Source organism: Daphnia pulicaria, chromosome 1, assembly GCF_021234035.1.
Source record: "Daphnia pulicaria isolate SC F1-1A chromosome 1, SC_F0-13Bv2, whole genome shotgun sequence".
NCBI classification, from domain to species: domain Eukaryota; kingdom Metazoa; phylum Arthropoda; class Branchiopoda; order Diplostraca; family Daphniidae; genus Daphnia; species Daphnia pulicaria.
The window spans coordinates 37,776,724-37,799,029 of NC_060913.1; the positions used below are offsets into that span (position 1 = coordinate 37,776,724).

Here is a 22,306-nt window from a genome sequence, read left to right on the forward strand (position 1 = left end):
GGTTTTGGCAAGTTTACCACCAACAGTTACCATTCCTCAAGTAGTTCAAAAAGGTGTTCAGCGTGAGCTTCCCCAGACTTTAATTCTCAGACCAGTTCCAAGAGAAAAGGTCTTAAATTCCAAGGATGCTGTCATCACTCATCAGACCAATTGTGATTAACAAAACAATGAATTTACTTCAAAGTAATGCTGTCCAAATGTTGCAAAAGGTGCAACCATCAGCTCAACAAATTACAACCCTTAACCCATTATAACCCCATTACAACCTTTAACAAACTGCCAGAATGCTTTCAATCAGTAGATTCCACCTGTGCGCCCTGTTCTTCAAAGAATAGGCAATAATACTGCTCAAAAATTGGGAAAAGTCTCATCAGCACCTCGTCAAAACCTTTTAAATCCAAAATAAGCGACCCTCCCATTTTCGTGGTTCGTTTTAAATTTGTATTTATTTTCTTACATCAAAAATAATTTTTTAAAAACATCTTTTATTTCTTTCCCTCTTCAGAGTGCATGGGCTAACCAGAACCGAAATCGCAAAAAAATTCCTCATCGTCAAATCTACAGGTTAATTTTGACTCACTTACAGAATAAGGCCTCATCGCAACAGAAAAATGATTTTGAGAAGCAGTTGCGCATCAAGAAGGATATGAGTGAACTCAATCTCAACGTCAAGGTGGTAAAAAAACAAAACATGCTCCCATGATTGATGACATGTAATGCCCCTCGGAGCCAACTAGCCCCGCGAGCCAATTTGCCCCTCAAAGGCAACACACCCTGCAGTGCCGGCTTGCCCCACGGAGCCTATTGGCCCCGCCCTTTCAGCGATGACCATCACCCACCGTCCACGTCACAGCCGTGACGTCACCACCGACAGCACGTCACACCCCGTGACGTCCACGCTCCACGCTGACCCAGCGAAATCCCGGCCCAGCTCCACCGGCTAGCTGGTCCAGCTACACCAGCTCGCTGGTCCAGCCACACCAGCTCACTGGTCCAGCTCCACCAGCCCGCCGGTCCAGCTCCACCAGGAACACGACCCATCGGAATCACTCTTACCCTCATTAGCCCCACTATATATGCTGTATCCCCTTTCGCAACTCTCTCTCTCTGTACTCCCGCCCGATCGACCAGACCTGTAATACATCGGCTCTTCATCTTCGCGCTTGTCTACATTTATTCTCTGTAACTGCCAACCGGGCGTTACAAATGGCGACCTTGCCTTTTTCGGCACCTGGAATCTCAACAAGGTAAGATCGGATGAATCCGAATTTAGACCACTCCAAGTATTATGTTAGTACACTAGACGACAACGGTGAGGTATCCGTACGATTCGGCCAATAATTTTAGCCGAATCATGTAATTATTTTTATATGATTCGGCCGTTGGCCGAATTCTGCATTTTTTTATGTTGTATTCGGCCAAAGGCCGAATCCGAATCAAACAATGAAATAAAATTGCAGTCGGCTAAAAACTTTTGTATTTTATTTATTCGGCCACGGTATTTTTTTTGTATGATTCGGCCAAAACAAAATTATGTAATTCGGCCAAAACAAAAAAATATGCAATTCGGCCAAAAACAATTTCCGGAGAAATTTTTTTCCGGACGTAAAGCTGTTAGGCTGTGCCTTCCATTGGAATCAATCTCTTTTCCGGAACTTGAAAAAAAATTGGTTTGGTTCCTCATTATCACTCCAATTCCAGAGTTAAAGTTTTGTGCAAACGTGCCATGTCCCTTCACCTTCTTCCATCAACCAAAATAAGAAGTAGTATTCTAAGAAAGTATTCTTAAAGTTGAAGAAAAAGGCCGCAAACCTCAAAATTGGTTTGCTGGACAAATTCTTTAACTACATAGACAATAACTGGATGCAGCCAGGTATTTGGTCACCAGAAGCATGGTCCGTATTCTTTCAAATAATTCGGACCAATAATGATGCTGAAGGCTGGCACAATAAACTAAACAAGAGGGGAAAAGGCGCAGGGCTGCATTTCTATAAACTTGTGCAAATGTTCTTTTTGGAATCCGAGTTCGTTGAGGTAGAGGAAGCTTATTTAAAGCAAAATCAGACCACTCGCCACACAAGACTTGATCAGAAATTGATGCAAGCCAAACTTTTTCGTTTGTTGGAAAATTACGATGAAAGTAGAGAAAAGAATGGGAGCTACAAGTTGCTGAAATAAGTAGCTGTTCTTTACACCAAAAAAATTGTCGTGGTTGAAGGATAAACTAATCCAATGTAAAAATATGTGTAAAAAATAAAATCACTTAATGGCTAACTTTTTCACTTTCAACTTATTCGTGTTGTCCTATTCGTGTACAATGTTCCCTGTTATTTGCCCTTATCCTGGCCTCTAATACCTCCCATATACCTCTGGTTCCAACACCATCCGCGAGTGGCGCGGATCCCAGCCACAAGCCGAATCCGGCCGAATCATACAAATTTTAATATACGATTCGGCCAGTTGCATTTTTTCAACGTCCCCGAAATTATTTTTTTCGGCCGAAAAACTTGTGCTGGCCGAAAAAAAAAGGATGGCCGAATCATATAAATTTTTATGTGTAATTTGGCCACTGGCCGAAACATACAAATTTTTGTGTAACATTCGGACAGCGGCCGAATCATACAAATAATTTTTGTTGCATTCGGCCAAATATTTTCTGGCCGAATCGTACTGTATTCGCAGTAAAATTATTACAGTTAAATTTTGCAAGAAATAAGATAATTACATCAATACAAGACGCTAGGGCAACAACAGGTCACGCAAGACGGTGCTTGCAAACGAAAGGAGATAAATTAACTAGGGAAATAAGAATATTAGAAACTAAATTCGACGAACTTTCGACCCCAAATTTTCCTATCTGTAGATTATCTCGTAAGGTTCGAATTGGCCGAGTTACCTTACCAGCAGGGGTTACAGTCTATTTAACAAAACTTCAGAAGACAAAGTCAGCCCCTCATACACCAGTAGAGCCTGATTTACTTGCAAAGGCAACAGGTGGGATACCACCGATCCCGAGAGTTACTGAGGAAATTAAGTGGAGGCCAACGGTAGAGACAGAAACAGATACTAGCATCTTTGATAACGTCGACGAATTTATTCGACTACCGGTAGATGATATAATTAAACGTTTGCAAGAAGAACGGATAACCGGCTCACCGGACTTAAGAAATAGAGCTAAATTACTAGACCAATTGTGGAGAGAAGATTTATCACCAGAGTTTGATTGGAACACTTATTCCGGGGAATTAAACGAAGCAACAGGCTTTAGAGGGTGGGATAGTGACGACGATACCCTTAGTACTTTTGATCTCGATTTAATATACCCAGACGAAGATATGGCTTTAACCCAGGCAGCAATCGACACGCTGCAGACAGCAGGACAAAATAATGCGGCAGCATTAGTAACAGTCATGCGTACGTTAGCAGCACAGAGAAAGCTGGAAAATATTCCAATTTTTTCAGGCGAAAGTAATTGTCCGTTAGTCATAGAAGAATGGTTTAAAATAGCAGAAAGAACAGCCCGGTTAGCAGGATGGAACGACGAACAAAAGATAGCATTTTTCCAAGAAAAATTAAGTAAGTCAGCAGCCAATTTTAATGACTCTTTGACAGCGCAACAAAGAGACGTGTAGGCAGACTGGAAAGCGTTACTTATCGCAGGGTTACATGATAATACGACAAAAGCTATTAAAAAGGGAGAATTAAAAGATTTAAAACAGGAACCAGGCGAAAGAGTCAGGGATTTTCAAACACGTATAGACGACATGTATCGAATAGCTTATGGTGCAGGGCCAGCAAATAGCAACGACGCTAACGTAGTATTAGTCCGAGACGACATGAAGAAAGAAATTCTGTTGGCAGGCCTACGCAAAGAAATTGCCACACTAGTTTGGAATAGAGTACAAGCCGATGCGACGTACGCTAATACAGTAGATACAGCGATAGAATGCGAAAAAGTAACCGAAGTCAAAAAGATAGCACAGAGTAAAGATATAACTTCTGTAGTTTCAGTCATTTCCCAAGAAAACGAGAAAAACGCAGCAAAAATAAAAGAATTGGAAGGTCTGATTCACAAACTGTCGACGAAACCGGTCTCACCCCCGACGGCATCAACACCAGTCGATTTGGGAGACCCAGCAGTAATCGCAGCCTTCAACACATACAACAACGCGCAAACAAATTACCCGAAAACAGTTCGTTTTCCGGAAAATAACAGAAGCCGCAGCGTAAGTCCATTCACGTATAACAGACCCAATAGGCCAGAAGAAGGAGCAAGAGCTCAAACGCCAATTAGAAATAATAATAGCAGTCAGGATACTCGTATAACTTGTTATAACTGCGGAAAGAAAGGGCATATTAGTAGAGAATGTTGGTCCGGACGAGGACAACAACAACAACAGCTAGGCCGTCATCGCGACGATCAAAGATTCCCGCGAGACGTACGACAAAATTCAGAGCGATCGGGACAAAATTGGAGGCCGAATGGAGGTCCACAAAACAATTATCGAGCTCGCAGCAACGAAAGATACGATCGCAACAACAGTACGTATGGCAGACCTTTCAATCAAGAAAGGGGGCAGAACAACAATCGTTACAGCCAAGATTATCGCAATGCGCCACCGAACGTACAGAGACAGTAAATACCACGCAAAAATCAAATAATGTAAAAACGCAATATAAACTTTTTCATGTACCAGTAAAGATAGATAATATTCTCACATACGCTTTAATAGACACAGGAGCTTCCGTTAGTGCAATTTCAGAATATTTCTTTAATAGATTAAGAAAAGATGCAAAACAAAATAAAATAAATAATAATGATAACCTTCGCAGCATATGCGGCGACAGTATGGATATTTTAGGAGTATACAATTTAAATATTAGCTTAGATAATAACGCCGAAGTAGTAGAACAGAAATTTTTCGTTGTACCCCAATTGACAGAAACGTGTATATTAGGCATTGATTTTATAACTGAAAATGCGCTTGTCCTTGACGGAGAAAGCCGTCGGGTGACCTATAAAATAAAAGGGAAAACTTCTTCGCTTATAGCAGATACGGGAAAATCAAATTACGCCTACTTGCCCCTTATTCAACTATTGAATGCTACAGTAGAAAACACTATTAGTAACGGGGAGAATATTGCAGTTAAAATTGAAACACCGGTGTCTAAAGTAAATATTGATGACGTAAATTCAGAAATGTATAGAAATAAAATAGACAAACTGTTAGAATTAAATAAGGACGTAATCGCAGATAAATTGTGCGAATTAGGCTAAGCTAAAGGTATTAAACACCACATCGAGACGACAGGAAAAGTTATATATATGCTACCTAGACGACAAGCAAGAGCAAACCTAGCCATAATAGAAAAAGAAGTGAACGAGATGTTAAAGAATAATATAATTAGGCCGAGCTCAAGTCCATATAGTTCACCAATTCATCTGACCGACAAGAAAGATGGCACTAAACGCTTTTGCATTGACTTTCGTAATTTGAACACGGAAACGATAAAAGATAAATACCCTATACCAATCGTCGACGAAACAAAAGATTATTTGTTAGGCGCTCGTTATTTCTCAACACTCGACCTGATCAGCGGGTATTGGCAGATAGAAATTGAGGAAGCCGACAAGCACAAAACAGCTTTTACAACTAACCAGGGTCATTATGAATTTAATCGTATGCCATTCGGATTGACGAATGCACCAGCAACTTTTCAGCGTTTAATGAATAATTTATTACAACCAGTTATTCACAAATTTGCACTAGTTTACTTGGACGACGTAATTATTTATTCTCGAACAATTGAAGATCACATGAAACATATTCAATGCGTGCTGAATCTGTTGAGGGAGGGTGGATTAAAAATTAAATTATCGAAATGTTTATTTTTGCAAAAAGCAGTAAAGTATTTGGGACATATTATATCAGAAGATGGCTTGAGGCCAGATCCGAAGTTAACGGAAGCAATTAGAAATTATCCGAGGCCGGAGAATAAGAATCACGTGAAAAGTTTTTTAGGATTATCAGGATATTATAGAAAGTTTATATGGGATTACGCAAATAAAGCGAGAGCTCTAACGATTTTAACGAGACAGAAAGAAGAATTTAGATGGGGCCCCGAAGAAGAAAGTACGTTTCAATTTTTAAAAAACTTGTTTGTTAGAAAATCCGATTTTACGATTCCCAGATTTCGACCTCGAGTTCATTGTCCAAACAGACGCTTCGGGATTTGCCGTAGGATCAGTTCTAGCGCAACGAAAAATTGTAAATGGAGAAAAAATAGAATATGCCGTAGCATACGCATCGCAACAATTAGACGAAACACAAGAAAAGTGGCACACGACAGATAAAGAAGCATATGCAATATATCACGCGTTAAAGACATTTTATCATTACTTGTATGGTACGAAATTTACGGTAGAAACCGATCACGAAGCACTAAAGGGATTTCCGAAAATAACGGAAAATTTGTCGCGAAAAGTAATTAGATGGGCACTATTTGCCAACGAGTTTGATTTTCAAACAGTTTTTAGGCCTGGTGTAGCTAACCAAAATGCCGACGGGCTCAGCAGAATACCAGAACAAAAGGAGGTAGTCACAACGTCTGGCCAGACACAAAGTATAAAAGCTTTGACTACTGAAATGTTTTTAAAAGAACAAGAAAAAGATAAATTTTGTAAACAAGCAAGGGAGAAATATGTAAAAGAACAGCAACGACGAAACTAATTCATGGAAGAATATTTAATAGCTGTAGCCGACGGGAAAGAATACGAAAAGGAACATAGCGAAAACGAAAACAGAGAATATGAAGACGACCTCGACGAAGAGGACCAAATAAAAGAATTTAATAATGGCTTAATCGGCACGGCCGACGAGAAAATATTAGTACCAGAATCATTAAGAGAGAAAATATTAATAAGATTTCATGATAGCCCATTCGCAGGCCATTTAGGTGTAAAAAAGACTACAGCGAGAATTCAAAGACGTTTTAAATGGCCATTTATGGTAAAAGAAATTAGAGATTATATAAGAAAATGCGAATTGTGCGCTAAACGGAAAGTTGGTGGAGATAATAAATCCCCTTTAAACCCAATACAACCCCCAGATCACGTATGGCAATTTATGGCTATGGACATTGTAGGCCCATTGACCCCATCAGGTCCAGAAAATCATACGTATATTTTAGTAATGGGCGAATATTTAACTAGATATATAACAGTTGCATCAATGCCAGATAGTACAGCGGAATCGATAGCTAAAGCCTTTTATAAAAATATTATAACGCGACACGGTGTGCCAGAAATGGTACTGACCGATCAAGGTCAAAATTTCTTGTCAAAATTAATGGATTGTTTATATAAACAGTGTGGCGTGGAAGCCATCCGAACGATGGCCTATCGCCCCCAGTGCGACGGTATGGTCGAACGTGCAAATAGAACGCTTGCCGATATAATTTCTTGTTATGTTAAAGACAACCCCCATACATGGACAGACTTTTTAGATGTAGCAGCTTTTGTTTATAATACCGCAGTCCATTCAAGCACGGGATATAGTCCTTTTTATTTAATGTATGGAAGAGAAGCGCGAGAACCGGACGATTTAATGCCGCCCGCGCGAAATCGAAATTTAACCGACGTGAACATGCTTTTCTCACAATAGGCGACAGAATTTTACTTAAGCAGTTGGCCATCGTGCCCGGAAAATTTAACATGCGCTGGGAAGGACCATATACAGTGGTGGAAAAGAAAAGCAACGTCAGTTATAAAATAATATCAGATGACGGCAAGAGGCTAATGGTAGTACATGCCGATCGCATGAAAAAATTCCAAGGCTGAACAAGCCCCCAGGCTACTAACACTGTAGCACCCTGCAGAGTGACAAAATCAAAAGCGCGAGTTGCCCCACAACATACCATAGTCCAACACAGATATAATTTAAGAGAAAAAATTAAAGCCCCACAAAGATATAGTAATTAATAAATAGAAATGTTTTAGATGGACGGTAAACTCGCGCTGGGATTGCTGTCAACACTTGCCATTGCCGCGGTGACAGGAGTAAATATTACTATTTGCGACTGCAAAACTCCAAAGGTAATCGGCTTGCTGGACGCAGAGCTTCCGTCATATTGCCAGGAATCGATAGCTGAAACACCCGTTATAAAGAAGTATACATTTTTTATTAAAAAAGAGCCACACGCGCATTGGGACGGGTTTGTCTGTAGAACGTGGATAAAAACAAAGAAAATAGAAGGTTTCTTTTTCGGGGGATATGCGGTAATCTACAAGTGCGCAGATATACTTTAATGCTGCTCGCGGAGCAAAACGGACTATTAGCAGCACGTGCAAATAATCTACCAATGTGCCAACGAGTTAAAATGTACGGTGATTATTTTTTAATTCAACAGTGCAAATTAGAAAATATTTCAGTCGGAATGGAAATAACAAAATGCGGACCAGAGCCTAAATTTAAGAACTATACTATAGGCAGAGATGGTTTTTCTCTACATCCTTTCGAAGAGTGTTTTTGGGCAAATAGTTTCATCAATTTAAATGGAAAATTATATACGTGGAGAGAAAATGAATGGAGTGCAATGCAACCAACGGCTCATCTCTCTACGCTCAAACTTACATCAAAGTTTACAGAGCTAGAAGATAATGAGGCCCAGTATTTGTTAAATTCCCACGATATTTTCGAGAGACCGGAATACGAACAAATTAATGCTGTCAACGAAATAGTAAATAAAATCCACGAATCCAATACAAGAAGCTTGTCATCAATTTTAGTCCACGAAAAAGAAGAATCACGTTTCTGGAGTTTCAGCAGTTGGGCAGCAAAAATCAAAGCATCATTAATTACGATAGTTTCAGTTGTCATTCTCACCATCTGTGTGATTTTTCTTCTATGTAAGTATAAATCAAGAATTGGAGGGCTGCAAGAAATCCTAACCCACTCCGCTGTGGGGGTGCAAGAACGCAGACGAAGACAAAATAATGTGCTGACAGAGTAACCACCCAAGAAAATAAAAATCGGAAACACAGCAATATGCTGTCCCCCTCCCCACTTGAACAAAACACATTTCGAAATTGATATCGCATTTCTCCCTCCTCAGCAAACTAATTAAACAATTAACAAAAAAACTGTTCGATAGTTCTCGACAGACTTTGTCAGTGTGCCTCAAGACTTCATCGAGTCCAGTGTACGTTAAAAGTTGTCCTCAGTTAACTAACCCCCGTGCTACGCCATGAGTGACCCCCGCAGAGTAAACGAAGTGCGTTCAAATTGCGAACCGTTGAACGGGGATGGAGTGCTCCATCGCTGGGCCCGGCAAAACAATTACAAGGAACTAGCGAAGGTGTCGCCGGGCCCGAATGTAAATTGCCGTAACAACCGGATGGAGACCCCTTTGATTGTGGCAGCACAATCCAGCGCAATCCGCGCCATCGCATCATTAACAGCTCTGGGAGCTGATTCCGACGCACAGGACGCAACAGGTAACACGGCACTGCATTACGCGGTAATAAATTCGTCAGAGAAGGCAATTGATTCTCTCGCGTACGTTTACGCGAATTTCAATATTCCCAACTCTGCCGGACGTACCGTAATGCATTTGCTGGCAATTAACAATAGCCCCAATCTAGCAAAACAGTTAAGTCGAGACATATTTAGGATAGACATGGAAATAACGGACCGGGATGGTAACACCCCATTTATGGCCGCTGTCAGATATGACAGCAGTCGTATGGTCCAATATTTCCTTCAAATTGGCTATAGGCCTGACAAAAAAGAAAAAGATGGCAACACGCCACTGCACGTTGCTATTAGATCTATGAATTTCGCGACTATTAAACTGTTAGCACAACGGCCCCATTTAAACGTCACTAATGACGACGGCCGCAGCCCGTTGGCTGCCGCGGTCGCCATTGGTAACGAAATGGCGACGGACATTTTATGGCGAGCAGATGCCGACCCCAACATTATAGACAAGGCAGGTAACACTTTGTTACTCCTTGCGTGCGCAGGGCCATCAATAGTAATTTTAAAACACGTCCTAGAGCATTGCTCTGAGGTCAGAACGCAAAATGTAGCCGGGGACACCGCGCTACATTTAGCATCTATGGCCAAAGGGCCTAATATCATTTTTGAACTATGCAAAAGGGGGGTGAATGTAACAGCACAAGATTGCCTGGGAAGAACGCCCTTGATGATAGCCATAATGTCGAGTAATCGACAAGCCGCAGCAGTACAGTTAGAATGGCAATTTGCCGTGGGGACAGATTTACTCGTGAAAGTAGATTCACAAGGGTTAAACGCGTCGCAATATTGTGACCTATTCGCAGATCAAGAAACAAAAGAAAGTATTCGAAAGCTAGAAACGGCATTAAGAATTACCCATCAAAACCCCGTCCAAACTAGGACAATTTACTTTAACGCAGCAACGGAAAGGATTGATGTAGATGACGAGGATAACGACCCACTCGCAGATAATTCCGACGATTCCACTAACTCGTCACTAGAAATGCCAGTCCTCACCCTGTAGCCGACCATTTTTTTATTTTTCCTTTTCCCCCATCTACCTCTTTAATTATTATGTTTTTTTCTTCTCTCTTCCCTTGCCCTCCTCGCCAACGAACTTACGTCAAAGCCCTTATAGTCGGAAAAAACATTTTTTTTCTCTCTCGTTCCCTCCTCCGTAAATTTTGTTTTTTTAAATTAATACTTCACACCGTTCATACCTTTCCCGCCTCTGGTGGTCTTTTCCTCTCCTTTTCCCTCTTTTCTCAGTTTCTATTGACCATTCGAAGTTTTTTTATTTGGTCCATCATTTCGCATATTACCCAGACAACCGCAGACAACGTAGGCCTAGGCCTATATATATATTTTTGTTTCTCTTCCTTCCTTACTCTATCTGTAACTTTCCAGATAATTGTTATGAAAAACGTTAAAAGTAATCTGGGAAAATACGCACGTTCAAATCGTCGCCTCGAAAATGATACAAGCGATCTAGTGCGCGCTGCGACGGACAAGAAGGAAAGCCGTCAGATACTAGGGCGCGAAAAAGTAAAAAGGCCCACCAAGGCCTACAGCAGAGAAAGAAAAATAGCGGCGAATCGATGTTCGTCATATCGTGCTTTAAGCAAAGGCCCATCAAGGCCTACAGCGAAGGAAAGAAAAATAGCGGCGAATCGATGTTCGTCATGCACGAATTTTAAAAAAAAATGCTACTGACAGGAAACAAGGAGGACTTGACCTGCCGCAGCAAAGAAAAAGCCGTCGGTTTTAAAAAAAAAGGGACAGCCACACATGTATTTAGTGGCGGATCAATGTTCGGCGTTGACGAACTAAAGATGAAAGGGAATAATTTAAAAAAAAAGGGTTGGCGGTAAACAAGCACTCTCACTCTTTCAACCAAAATTTGTTAGAGGCAAATCGGTGTTTGTCAAAACGGGTAAAGGCAGTAAAAATAGCAAAGTAAACACGGCATGACAATGTCTATGCCCCATTTACAGTTTTAGCACATTTACGTTGAAATCGCAATATTTCTTTTCTAATATGGTGACAAAAGCAGACAATAAGATAGACGTCCCACCGATCTTGGTATGATCACTCAGACAGGCAGACTAAATCACGAAAAATTAGTGAAGTTCTATTTTATTTTTTTTTTCTTCTCCTTCTTCCCTCTTCTTATTTCCCTCTTAATACGAAAAATTCCGTTCGTCACCATTAGTTCCCAAATCAAGTGCTTGTTGTACGAAGTTGTTTTTGCGAATTTTAATTTTTTTTTTTCTTTGGGGGGGGGGGAGGGAAGATCGAGAACGCACCAAATAAGTTATATTGCTGAACCGCCTGACATGTGCACTATAAAAGCGAATTGGCTGAAGCTGCAACCGCTGAGGCTTAGATGTTGTTATAAACCACACGGCAGAGTGTGTCGCAGCGACTACGAATAAAAATTTTACAATCAACGAGAGAGGGGGAATACGGATTTCATCCCATGAGTTGACATGAAGTAAGATGAAAACAATGATGTAAAGGACTTTTAAAAAGAAAGAAGGTCTCAGTAAAAGAAAATTTAAAAGCCGTCGGAGCCCAATCACGAAAAGATAAAGCGTGGCGAGTAAAAATATCGGAAATCAGGAAATAAAAGTGGCTCAGTAGACTGTGTTGGGCGGTAATGGGTCGGTACGGACACAGCAGCTGCATTTGCATTTTTGAGAGCAGTTCCGTTTTTTTTTATTTTCACATAATTAATCTTTCTTTACCCTTAATTATCCTTCTAAATAAAAGTGAAAAGATGATTTAACAACACCAAGCGCCTGGTTTATTACCGAGGAAAGAATTTTTTTTTTAAGCGTCAATAAAAGAATCCAAGAAGGAGAAAAAGCCGTCGGCAAAATGGGCATCGACGGTTGGGCCGGTCACAAGGCAAGCCAAAACAAGCCACTACCAGCCCCAAAGATGCGGAGTCGTTAGGTGTAGAGTTTCGTTCGAAACTTAAATACCCCCAAAAAGTAGTCTTAAATAACTTTCCCCTTCTACGTCAAGTCTTTGATTCTTCCCACGATTTTGCATTCGTATATGCAGGATTTAATTTCCGCCACCTGGTTGGTCGGAGGACCCACCGTAATTCCTTCCCCAAGGCCACAAAACTCGGGAGAAAACAAGACAGCCCACGGCTGTGAAAGTAAAACAGTAAATAATTATAAAACGATAAAGGGATGAATGGGCCGGACTAATCGTACCCTTGCCAATGATTTTGAAACAAACGGGTGGTAACACCGCTCTAAGAGAAATGTGGTTGAAAAAGAGGAAGGATGAAAAATATCCGTGTGTTGGTGATGGGAACCAGATAATGTTTTGTGGTTTTGATTTTAAAAAAATAATAATTTAAAAAAGGGGATAGGGACCGAGCGGGAAGACAAGGCTACGGATTGCAGTTTTGTTTTTTCATTTTTTTTCCAGTAACGAATAAGAAGAAGAGGAATAGTTCATCCTCATCTCATCATTCGAAAAACCAGTGGGATCAAGGCATTTTTCCAGAGAGAAAGCGAAAAATGAAATGTCTCCAATCAAAGGGGCCAAAATTTTGGTTGTGGAGGGGAAAGTTGAGTCTCTGCACTAATAAAGATAACGGGAGGGTGGAAACCATAAAAAGAGATAAAACTGGGATGGGACAACAGACAAGTAAGAAAAAATAACAGCCACGGACAAGGTTGAAGGCATCTGGTTTAATGCGAGGGTACCACATAAGATAGCAAGCCTAAATAAAATTCAAAAGCCGAGTCTCAATTGCGGCTGAAATCGTTAAAGCCAACTCACGGCCAAATGTAAAGAGAAGACTTCTTTACAAGTGTAAGGAAGACGAGTACAAACAGTAAATAAACAAAAGGGAAAGGTAATACAATTTCCGTGATCCAATGGCTTGCCCACGTTTCTAAAAAAAAAATCGAGTTGCTCATCGAGGAATCGCAAGAATACGGGCGTTGGGTAACCTATAAGTGCTACAAATCTTCTTCTCTTTAATTACGTTGAAATTATGATCAACCCCAATTGACAGAAGGACGAAAAATTTCCCATAGGGAGGGATTAAAAAAATAAATAAATACACAGAAACTGGGATAGGAATATCATAAGAATTTAAATTAGATCGATCGTTGAAGAAGACGCCCTGGTTATATAAACATATGTCGACAAACCCCCATATCTGTGCCCTTCTCCAAGGCAAACCATTTTGTTTCTTTTCCTTAAGATTAAAAGAGGGTGAATAAGTGTAACTCGATTCTCCCGGTTGTTTTTTTTTTGTGTGGGGGGAGGGATCCCAATGAATGCAAACTCGTTCGCGAATAAGTAAGAAAAGTTATCGGCACAGGAGATATACATGGATTCGATCCATGATATCCATAATGAGTTGCCAAGAAGGGAAGGGAACTCTTGGCGGTCGATAACAATTCATTTCTTTTACGGCCTATGGGTTTATTAGTTCCCCATTTCATCCCGACGTACCTATTCACCTTTCTTCCGGTGACAAGGAAAGAAGGAAACGAATAGTAAAAAGGAGAGTGAGACGTCGCCCACTTCCACAATATATATATATATTTTTTTTATTATTATTCAGTCGTCCCCTTAGAGGAGGCCCCGGGGTTCACATTAAAATTTGGGGTATACACTAAGTAGTGATTAAGTACACCCCAAATAAAATTAGTACGTATTAAGTAGACCAGAGGGCAGGGACTACTTACCCGTAATATCTTCGTGAATACGAATTTCGCCAGAAAATACGAATGCCAAACAGAACGGCGTGGGGTAAGTAAATAGTAAAACGAAAAGAAATCCTTACACAACGAAAAGTTTTCTTGTTTCCTTCTTCACCCACCCAAACGTTCGGGTTTCCAATGGTTTGCTATCGTTTCTAATTTTTCATTTGGGGAAATTCACCAACAAAAAAAATCGGGGAGGGTTAACAGTAGAAAACGGAATTCGTGTCGACACCAGACGTACACGAATCTAAGCAGAGGGTTCCCAAGAGGAAAACTGGATGCTCTTGCTACAATATCTAAAATAAATAAACAAACAAACAAACAAACAAACAAACAAAGGGGTAAAAGGGAACGCAATAGTAAATATATTTTTTTCTCACCCCCCCCCCTCGACGGGATATACATGTGGTATATCGTAATTGATCCAGTCAGTCATGGGATCGATTGGTGAGAAACTCGTTTAAATTCGCGGTCCTATGGATTTACCTATCTTGCCTCGAGATTCCGGGCGTCGTACGGCAAAGGTAAATAGGAGGGAATGAAGATGACGAAAACCGCTCTGAGAAACTCCCGAGCCCTTTCAACAACATCGCCAGGGGTGTTGATGATAAAGTTTTCTTCGCTGGCAAAGGTGTCATGATTGTTGACCTGACAGCTCTTCTCTCCGCTTGCTGCTTCCGACCACTGCGATGCTAGGCTGGCAACTGTCAAATGGTACAGCAGCCAGAATAGCATCAAAAGCCAGAAACAGGACCATAAACAAAATTATCGGGGTATTTCCAAATAAAAAAAAAAAGGGGGGAAAAGGGGGGGTAACCACCATCCTGCCCATTCTACAAAATTTGGCTGTCAGCAAACGTCAAGGGAATAGATTCAGCAACAAGGAAGGAGCTGACAGTTTAGGGACCCTTGGAAAGTGTGACCAGCAGGTGTTCACACCTTAAATTGCTTGGGTACAGGGTCACTGCGGCAACTCATTGTACACCTGAATGAAATAGTAAAATCAAGTATCAAAAACACAAAAGACAAAGCGAAACGAAAAACCAGAAATTTCGATACGAAACGGGAATTCCCACTCCACCATTTGCAGAGATAACGGCAACGGCGCCACTATCTTTCACAAAAGCTGTCTAAAAATATCAAACACAGGGCACTCGAATTTCAAGACAGCCATACCGGACAAGAAAAACGTCTATGAAAAACGCACAAGTGCCAGGTCAATGGCAAAGAACCTGCTCTACAGGGAATAAAAAAGGCACGTTCACCGAATGTAATGCACCACATTTGGTATCCAGTGACGATTCATTGCACGTCAATAAAAAATATACAGCTCTTGCTGTGGAGCGAGATTTCACCTCGCAGGGAAAGGAAATATTATTTAAAAAAAAAATTGGAAGGGTAAAATGGGTGACCTGTTTGTCCGACAAAAAACAAACTGTGCACAACGTTACAAGGCTGTCGAAAAACACTTAGAAAAACTCAATTTTGGGGTCAAGACTTCTTTTCAAGCCAACCGCCACGAATAGCAGAAATAAAAGCGGTTGTTGACAGCAACCTCAAGGGAAAGCGATTGACAAGTACAGTTTTATACAGGGAAACGAACGAGGTTATAGAACCACTTTCGTACAAACGTTTTTTCCCTCTATTGCTTCATATTTTCTATAAAAATGGTTTAAACCTAATCTTTCGGGCACGGGTTATGGCCATTACAGAACGGTTTGTTAAGTCATCTCAAAAGAAGAAAATAAAGTGAGGAACTACGAGACGAGTTCTATGCACCATTATTCGTCACGAAAAAGAAAAAGAAACAATAACAAACAAACTCGAGTAGCAATGAACTTGCTCGACGAAAAGGGAAGGGAAGGTGCTATCACGCACAGGGTACATGTATACATATTTTTTTTCTCTCTTTAAAAGGGGGTGGGGATATCCCAGTCTCAAAAAACCCAACACCTGACAAAAGACCCAATTCCCAACGGAACCAAACTACCCTAAATGAAAAGTCGAAAAAATGACTCTGGAATTTTTATTTTTTTTCTCTCTCTCTACCGCTCTACACATCCATCCACAGAAACCACACCCAAATTTCACCCCCGAATCATTTCTGTTTTCCTTTTATTATTTTTAACCTCCTTCTCTCTTTGCTTCCCAAATAGTTAAATTTGTGTCCATATACAATTTTTTTTTTCTCTTTCTCTCTGTGTTTCTCCTTCACACCTTCCCCCAGTACACAGTAATTTGAATCATCTGACACGTCAGTATCATTTCTAAGTTGGTGCCAGTAGCCCCATTTTTTTTATTACTTACAGTGACTACAGTGTTCTCCTCCTCTCCTTGAAGGCATCCCGATCTAACCTAATTCTTAATTCCAGAAATGGATCCCAAAACAGCCGTGATTGTATTCGTCGAAAACACCAAAGCTACGGTACGCGCACAGGTGGCCACGAACCTGGCGTTGACCTTCGTCAACGCCTCAACAGCGACACTATTGAAATTTGTAGTACGCCCAGTGGCGGGACCGGACACTTCGTTTACCGACCCCATCACACATCGAGTATTTCAAATTATGGGAGAAACTAGCCTGATCCTAACCATAGGGGGACCAAGCGCGAACGCCACCGTATACGTCGTCGATGACGCGGAGATAGGTGCATCAATGGTCCTGGGGATGGATACCATAATTGCACTGCACGGTACCCTCTTCTTTGGGGGCGACGAACAGATGAATTCACTCTTCGACGCGCCAAACGGGAAAAGATTACCGCCCCCAAGACCGGTGTTAGCAACTGGCCTGTCCATTTCACTCGTCTCCCAAGCCTGGGCATCCGAGAATAAAGTGGCGATATTACAGGTAGGAACCCAGTACTATCGGGACCACATTACCAACACAACATTCCCGGTATATGGAATGGTGACCATACCGTCCGGAAACAACGCATGCAGAGCATTCGTCACCAACATTAAAGCTAGCATGACGCTGGGATTGAATTATTTAAAAACAGCAGACTTCAAATTAACGTTGGATGGGTGGACCATATCATGGCCACAAACTATGGTAGTCCACCCATACCGTCAGCCGGCACGATCAATAGCTGGCCCAACGTGTCCAAAGTGCGGCCTAAACGGCCATGTCAAATCCCAATGCACGGGGGTCCAAGACTAAAAAAAAGGGGGGGAGGAGAGAAGCAATCGTCACCATCAGGCACCACCCGCCGTTATAATGGCCATCTCTAGATCTTTCGTACCTTCGTTTTTCTTTCGTAATTTTCCCAAGTCTGTTCCTTTCCATGTCCCTACTACACAATCTTCAAGTGTTTCAATTTTCCATCTTGTTTTACATTTTATCAATTTACTGCCCATCCCCAAACAACCCTAGCCGTATTCCCCGTACTCCCCCCTCGGTTCTCTTCACACGTTTCCCTAGGTGTCTTCTATTTTCTTTCCCTTCAAACGGTTCCTAATGTTAGGTTTCCCTCTTTCCTCCTCACATAACTAAGCACATTTTCTTTTCCTTCTCGCAGTATATATTTTTTTATTATTATCTTAAACGCTTCCTTTACTAGCGCAGGATGTTTCCATCGTATATATGCATTTTCTCATTCATAATTCTGCTACGTTAAGTCGAATCCGGGAGTCGCCTTCAAAGAAGGCGGCTATGTAATGCCCCGCGGAGCCAACTAGCCTCGCGAGCCAACTTGCCCCTCAAGGGCAACACACCCTGCAGTGCCGGCTTGCCCCACGGAGCCTATTGGCCCCGCCCTTTCAGCGATGGCCACCACCCACCGTCCACGTCACAGCCGTGACGTCACCACCGACAGCACGTCACACCCCGTGACGTCCACGCTCCACGCTGACCCAGCGAAATCCCGGCCCAGCTCCACCGGCTAGCTGGTCCAGCTACACCAGCTCGCTGGTCCAGCCACACCAGCTCGCTGGTCCAGCTCCACCAGCCCGCCGGTCCAGCTCCACCAGGAACACGACCCATTGGAATCACTCTTGCCCTCATTAGCCCCACTATATATGCTGTACCCCCTTTCGCAACTCTCTCTCTCTGTACTCCCGCCCGATCGACCAGACCTGTAATACATCGGCTCTTCATCTTCGCGCTTGTCTACATTTATTCTCTGTAACTGCCAACCGGGCGTTACAGACATCTGATCAAATTTAGTTTAATAAACACCCAATTTTAGTTGGCCGAGTTGCTTCAGATGCGGATGGCACTGGCCGATAAACACAATGAAACCCTGATGTTCTTTCTAGATAAGAATCAACAACAACACCAGATATCTGCCGAAAATGTAATCGTCTTGAAAGAAAAGTAATAAAAATCTTATCTTTTTCAACTTTAAAATTCATTGACTTATTGCTTTATTTTTAGTGAATTCCTGATGCCAGGGATGATTGATACTCATATTCATGCCCCCCAGTATGTCAACGCCGGCTTTGGACTAGACCTTCCACTCCTTGGATGGCTAACCGGCCAGTCAATGTACATTGGCCCCTGCAAAAGTTGGGGAAGTTTCCACCCACCCACCCAACCTAGCAATCATGGGTCATTGGGTCATTGCAATCCTTTCCTTCTGACACAGCATTGCCACTTTCGAAACCCTTTCGAAAGTATAAGTTTTTTTGGATGTAACTCCGATACAGCTGCGTTAAATCACAAAATGAAGCATCCAACGGCTGATGGTGATATTTATTTTTTGCGAGATGTTCCACATCTCTTTAAATGTATCCGGAACCACATTTTTAACCACAAGGAAGTCCAGGTATGCGTTTCATGGAAGGTAGTAATTATAAATTTATAACCAAAATATTACTATTTCTGGCTTCTGGGAAAACAATAAGATACTCTGATCTTTTGAATTTATTTCAACACGACGTAAAAAGAGGAAGCACCGGATTAAGTGTAGTGCCAAAGTTAAGACCAGTGCATCTGTCCCCGAATAGTTTTCAAAAAATGAATGTCAAGCTGGCTGTACAGGTAGTCAATTTTGTTTATTTTTGCATCAATACTTACTAGAATCACGCTAGAATGATCATGTGTATATTACTCATTTGCCTATTCCATGTAATTGTAGGTTCTTTCCAAATCAGTAGCTGATGCTCTTCAGCTATACCGGACACATGAGAACGAGGAATTGTCTGCCCAATTTTCTGGTACAGAACCATTGAAGAATCTTTTTAGACAACTGGATGAATCTTTTGACGTTATGAATGCAAGGTGTCCCATTCATGGAATTACACCGAGAAATTGGAATGAAGAATGTGGACGACGAGCAGTATATATACAACACCTGATAACAAATTATTAGTTCTTTTCTTCATTAATTCTGATTTGCATTATTTCTAGGTACTATCAAATTTATTCAAGTGTCTCGAGGAAACGGAAGAAGCCGCTTTCGGAATATTATCAGAAAATTTATTGGAAGATGAAGTACTGCTGCAAGATACAACAAACGTTGGCCCTCAAGATATGAACATGGCGAAACCCGCTGAAGAAACTGTCATTGATTTAGAATGCTATACGTGGAGTTATGCAGTATGCAATGCGGATAGTGATCCTGTATTGAAGTCTACAGAAGAAAATTCTACGGAAGATGGGCCTATTATTTATGAGCCGTTTCTCTCCAAAGTAACTCTTGACAGTCTCAGGGTTACGATACTAAGCACCATTGACGTTGTTGAACTTCTGTTCCAAGAGAAGTACAAATACGTCCTGACAGGAAAATTTAATCAGGATTGTATTGAGGTACGGAATATGAACAAATTTTTTTTGTTCTTGACAGTCTATTATCAACTGTTGAGACACATAAATTTTACAAGTTCTAACGTTCTCAATTTTTCACTTTTTCTAGCGTTTCTTTGGCATCATTAGTAAGATTTTTGTCAACTCTTGCTTTGTTATGTTTATTCTTTAGGTAAAATTAACATTTCATTGATATTTTAAAGTAATACCTTATTTCTTATCTCTCACTCAGGAATCTTTAGTCTACAACCAACATGGACACAGTTATACTCTGGGTCATTGCAAGACGGTGAAGAGACGGACAGAAATTTAAAATGGTGAAGAAACAATAGCAGTGGAAGACCGTAAGATGTGTTGCTACTCAAGCCCTCATCAGTTAAACAGTCGCTTGCAGTTTTGGTCAAGATGGAATTTGAAAAGACCCTTTGTCAAGAAAAGCATCTGGTCGAGTCTATTGCACCGTCGGGCTGACGGTGCTCGAATGGGGTTTTGCGCTATTGCACCGTCAGGTTGCTAGGGGCGCTCTGACGGCTGACGGTTGGGGGTACCCCTCTCTAGTCTCTACATCTGACGGCTGGAGCTACCCTACCCCTTTCTGACGGCTGGGTGTAGTACGGAGCCTTTCCCCCCTTTCCTGAACCGTCAGGCCGCTAGAGGCGCTGTGACGACCGGGTGTGCCCTCACCCTTTCTGACGGCTAGGTGTACCCTCCCTCTTTCTGACGGCTGGGTGTACCCACCTTTCCAGAACCGTCAGGCCGCTAGAGGCGCTGTGACATTTAATCGGGAATACCTTATTCAAAATGTTTTGTTTTTTTAAATATTTGTATGTTCCAGTTACCTATCCAGAAGTACTTTGCTCAGCGTTAAGTTAATTAATTTTTAGAAATAAATAAAATGCAATTGAATATGTTTACACAATAAGTACTCTCAGCAACATATTTAAATAGCTAATATTTAAAGATTTGGCTGATAGCACATCATACTTTTCCATTTCGCAATCCCTCCTTGATAATTAATTTAAAATTTCTTTCTTTTCTCCAAATTATTACTTTACTTCAAAGTTCAAACACTATATTCTTCCCTTGACCTTACTGAAAGATTTTCATTTCTACACTTCAGCTTTAACTACATTCTGTGCAGACTTGTGCTGAAATTGTACAATACAAATTTAAAAAAAAAACACATTATGAATAAGGTAATAGATCATTAGATCCCCGATTATATGTCACAGCGCCTCTAGCGGCCTGACGGTTCTGGTACGTACACGGTACGGTACACCCAGCCGTCAGAAAAGGGAAGGGTTATTCCAGCCGTCAGAAAGAGGGAGGGTACACCCAGCCGTCAGAAAGGGTGAGGGCACACCCGGCCGTCACAGCGCCTCTAGCGGCCTGACGGTTCAGGAAAGGGGGAAAGGCCGAAAGGGCCCGTACTACACCCAGCCGTCAGAAAGGGGTAGGGTAGCTCCAGCCGTCAGAGCGCCCCTAGCGGCCTGACGGTGCAATAGCGCAAAACCCCATTCGAGCACCGTCAGCCTGACGGTGCAATAGAATTTTCGCTCACACACCTAGCAGTGTCTTCATCTTTTGTGTTGGAATTTACGACCAACTAACTAGGCAGTTGAACAAAAGGACTACTTAGTAGAATAATCAGACACAAGATTGATTGGCAAAATTGATCAAAAACAGGTGAACCCACATCAAGAATAGCAATTAAATAAAACCTGTTTTCGTTCATTTTGTTTTCACACTCCCATTTCCACGAATAAAACACAACTTAACAGTCATGACATATCACGAACAACGCAGGTATAAACATGAAAAAAATAAATAAAAATAAGCTAAATTCCTCACCTTTTATAGTTGATGGTCGGGTGCATTGAAGTCGTTGAGGGTTGATGTTATAGTTATAACCGCCATTAAAATTGGAGGCTGGCAGGGAAGAAACGCTCCACTGTTGGCCCCCCTTCTATACCTGATTTGATGTTGGAGATAAGATCAAATTAGTACTTGGGTAAACGGCTGACACTGGTAATTACAATGCCTTTACTCCACTATTCCGTTGTGGAGGTATGAATTAATGACAGGTTGCACGACATCAGAGTATCAGAGTAACATTTTGGTAATAAAAATCACCGAACGTGATGGAAACTCCCGGAAACTCGTCGAAATCGTCCACGTGACATTCTTTGGAATCGGGCTGACTCTGACATCCTGTGGCACTTGAGCAATGTACGTAACTGGAACTAAATAAGACTCGGTGCACCCCGGTTAAATCAGCTTGACTTTGACGTATGCAG

The 22,306-nt window shown here is 41.5% G+C and overlaps 1 long non-coding RNA gene across 2 annotated transcripts; it reads left to right on the forward strand.

Annotated features, from left to right (window-relative positions):
* Window positions 1-280: 280 nt before the first annotated feature.
* On the forward strand, window positions 281-18,488 carry LOC124321114. 2 transcript variants are annotated; one of them, XR_006914146.1, is made up of 3 exons: window positions 281-426; window positions 506-676; window positions 18,451-18,488. It is a non-coding gene; the product is annotated as an uncharacterized LOC124321114 (long non-coding RNA). The 2 variants fall into 2 exon arrangements; XR_006914147.1 differs by having other exon boundaries at window positions 506-673.
* Window positions 18,489-22,306: the final 3,818 nt, after the last annotated feature.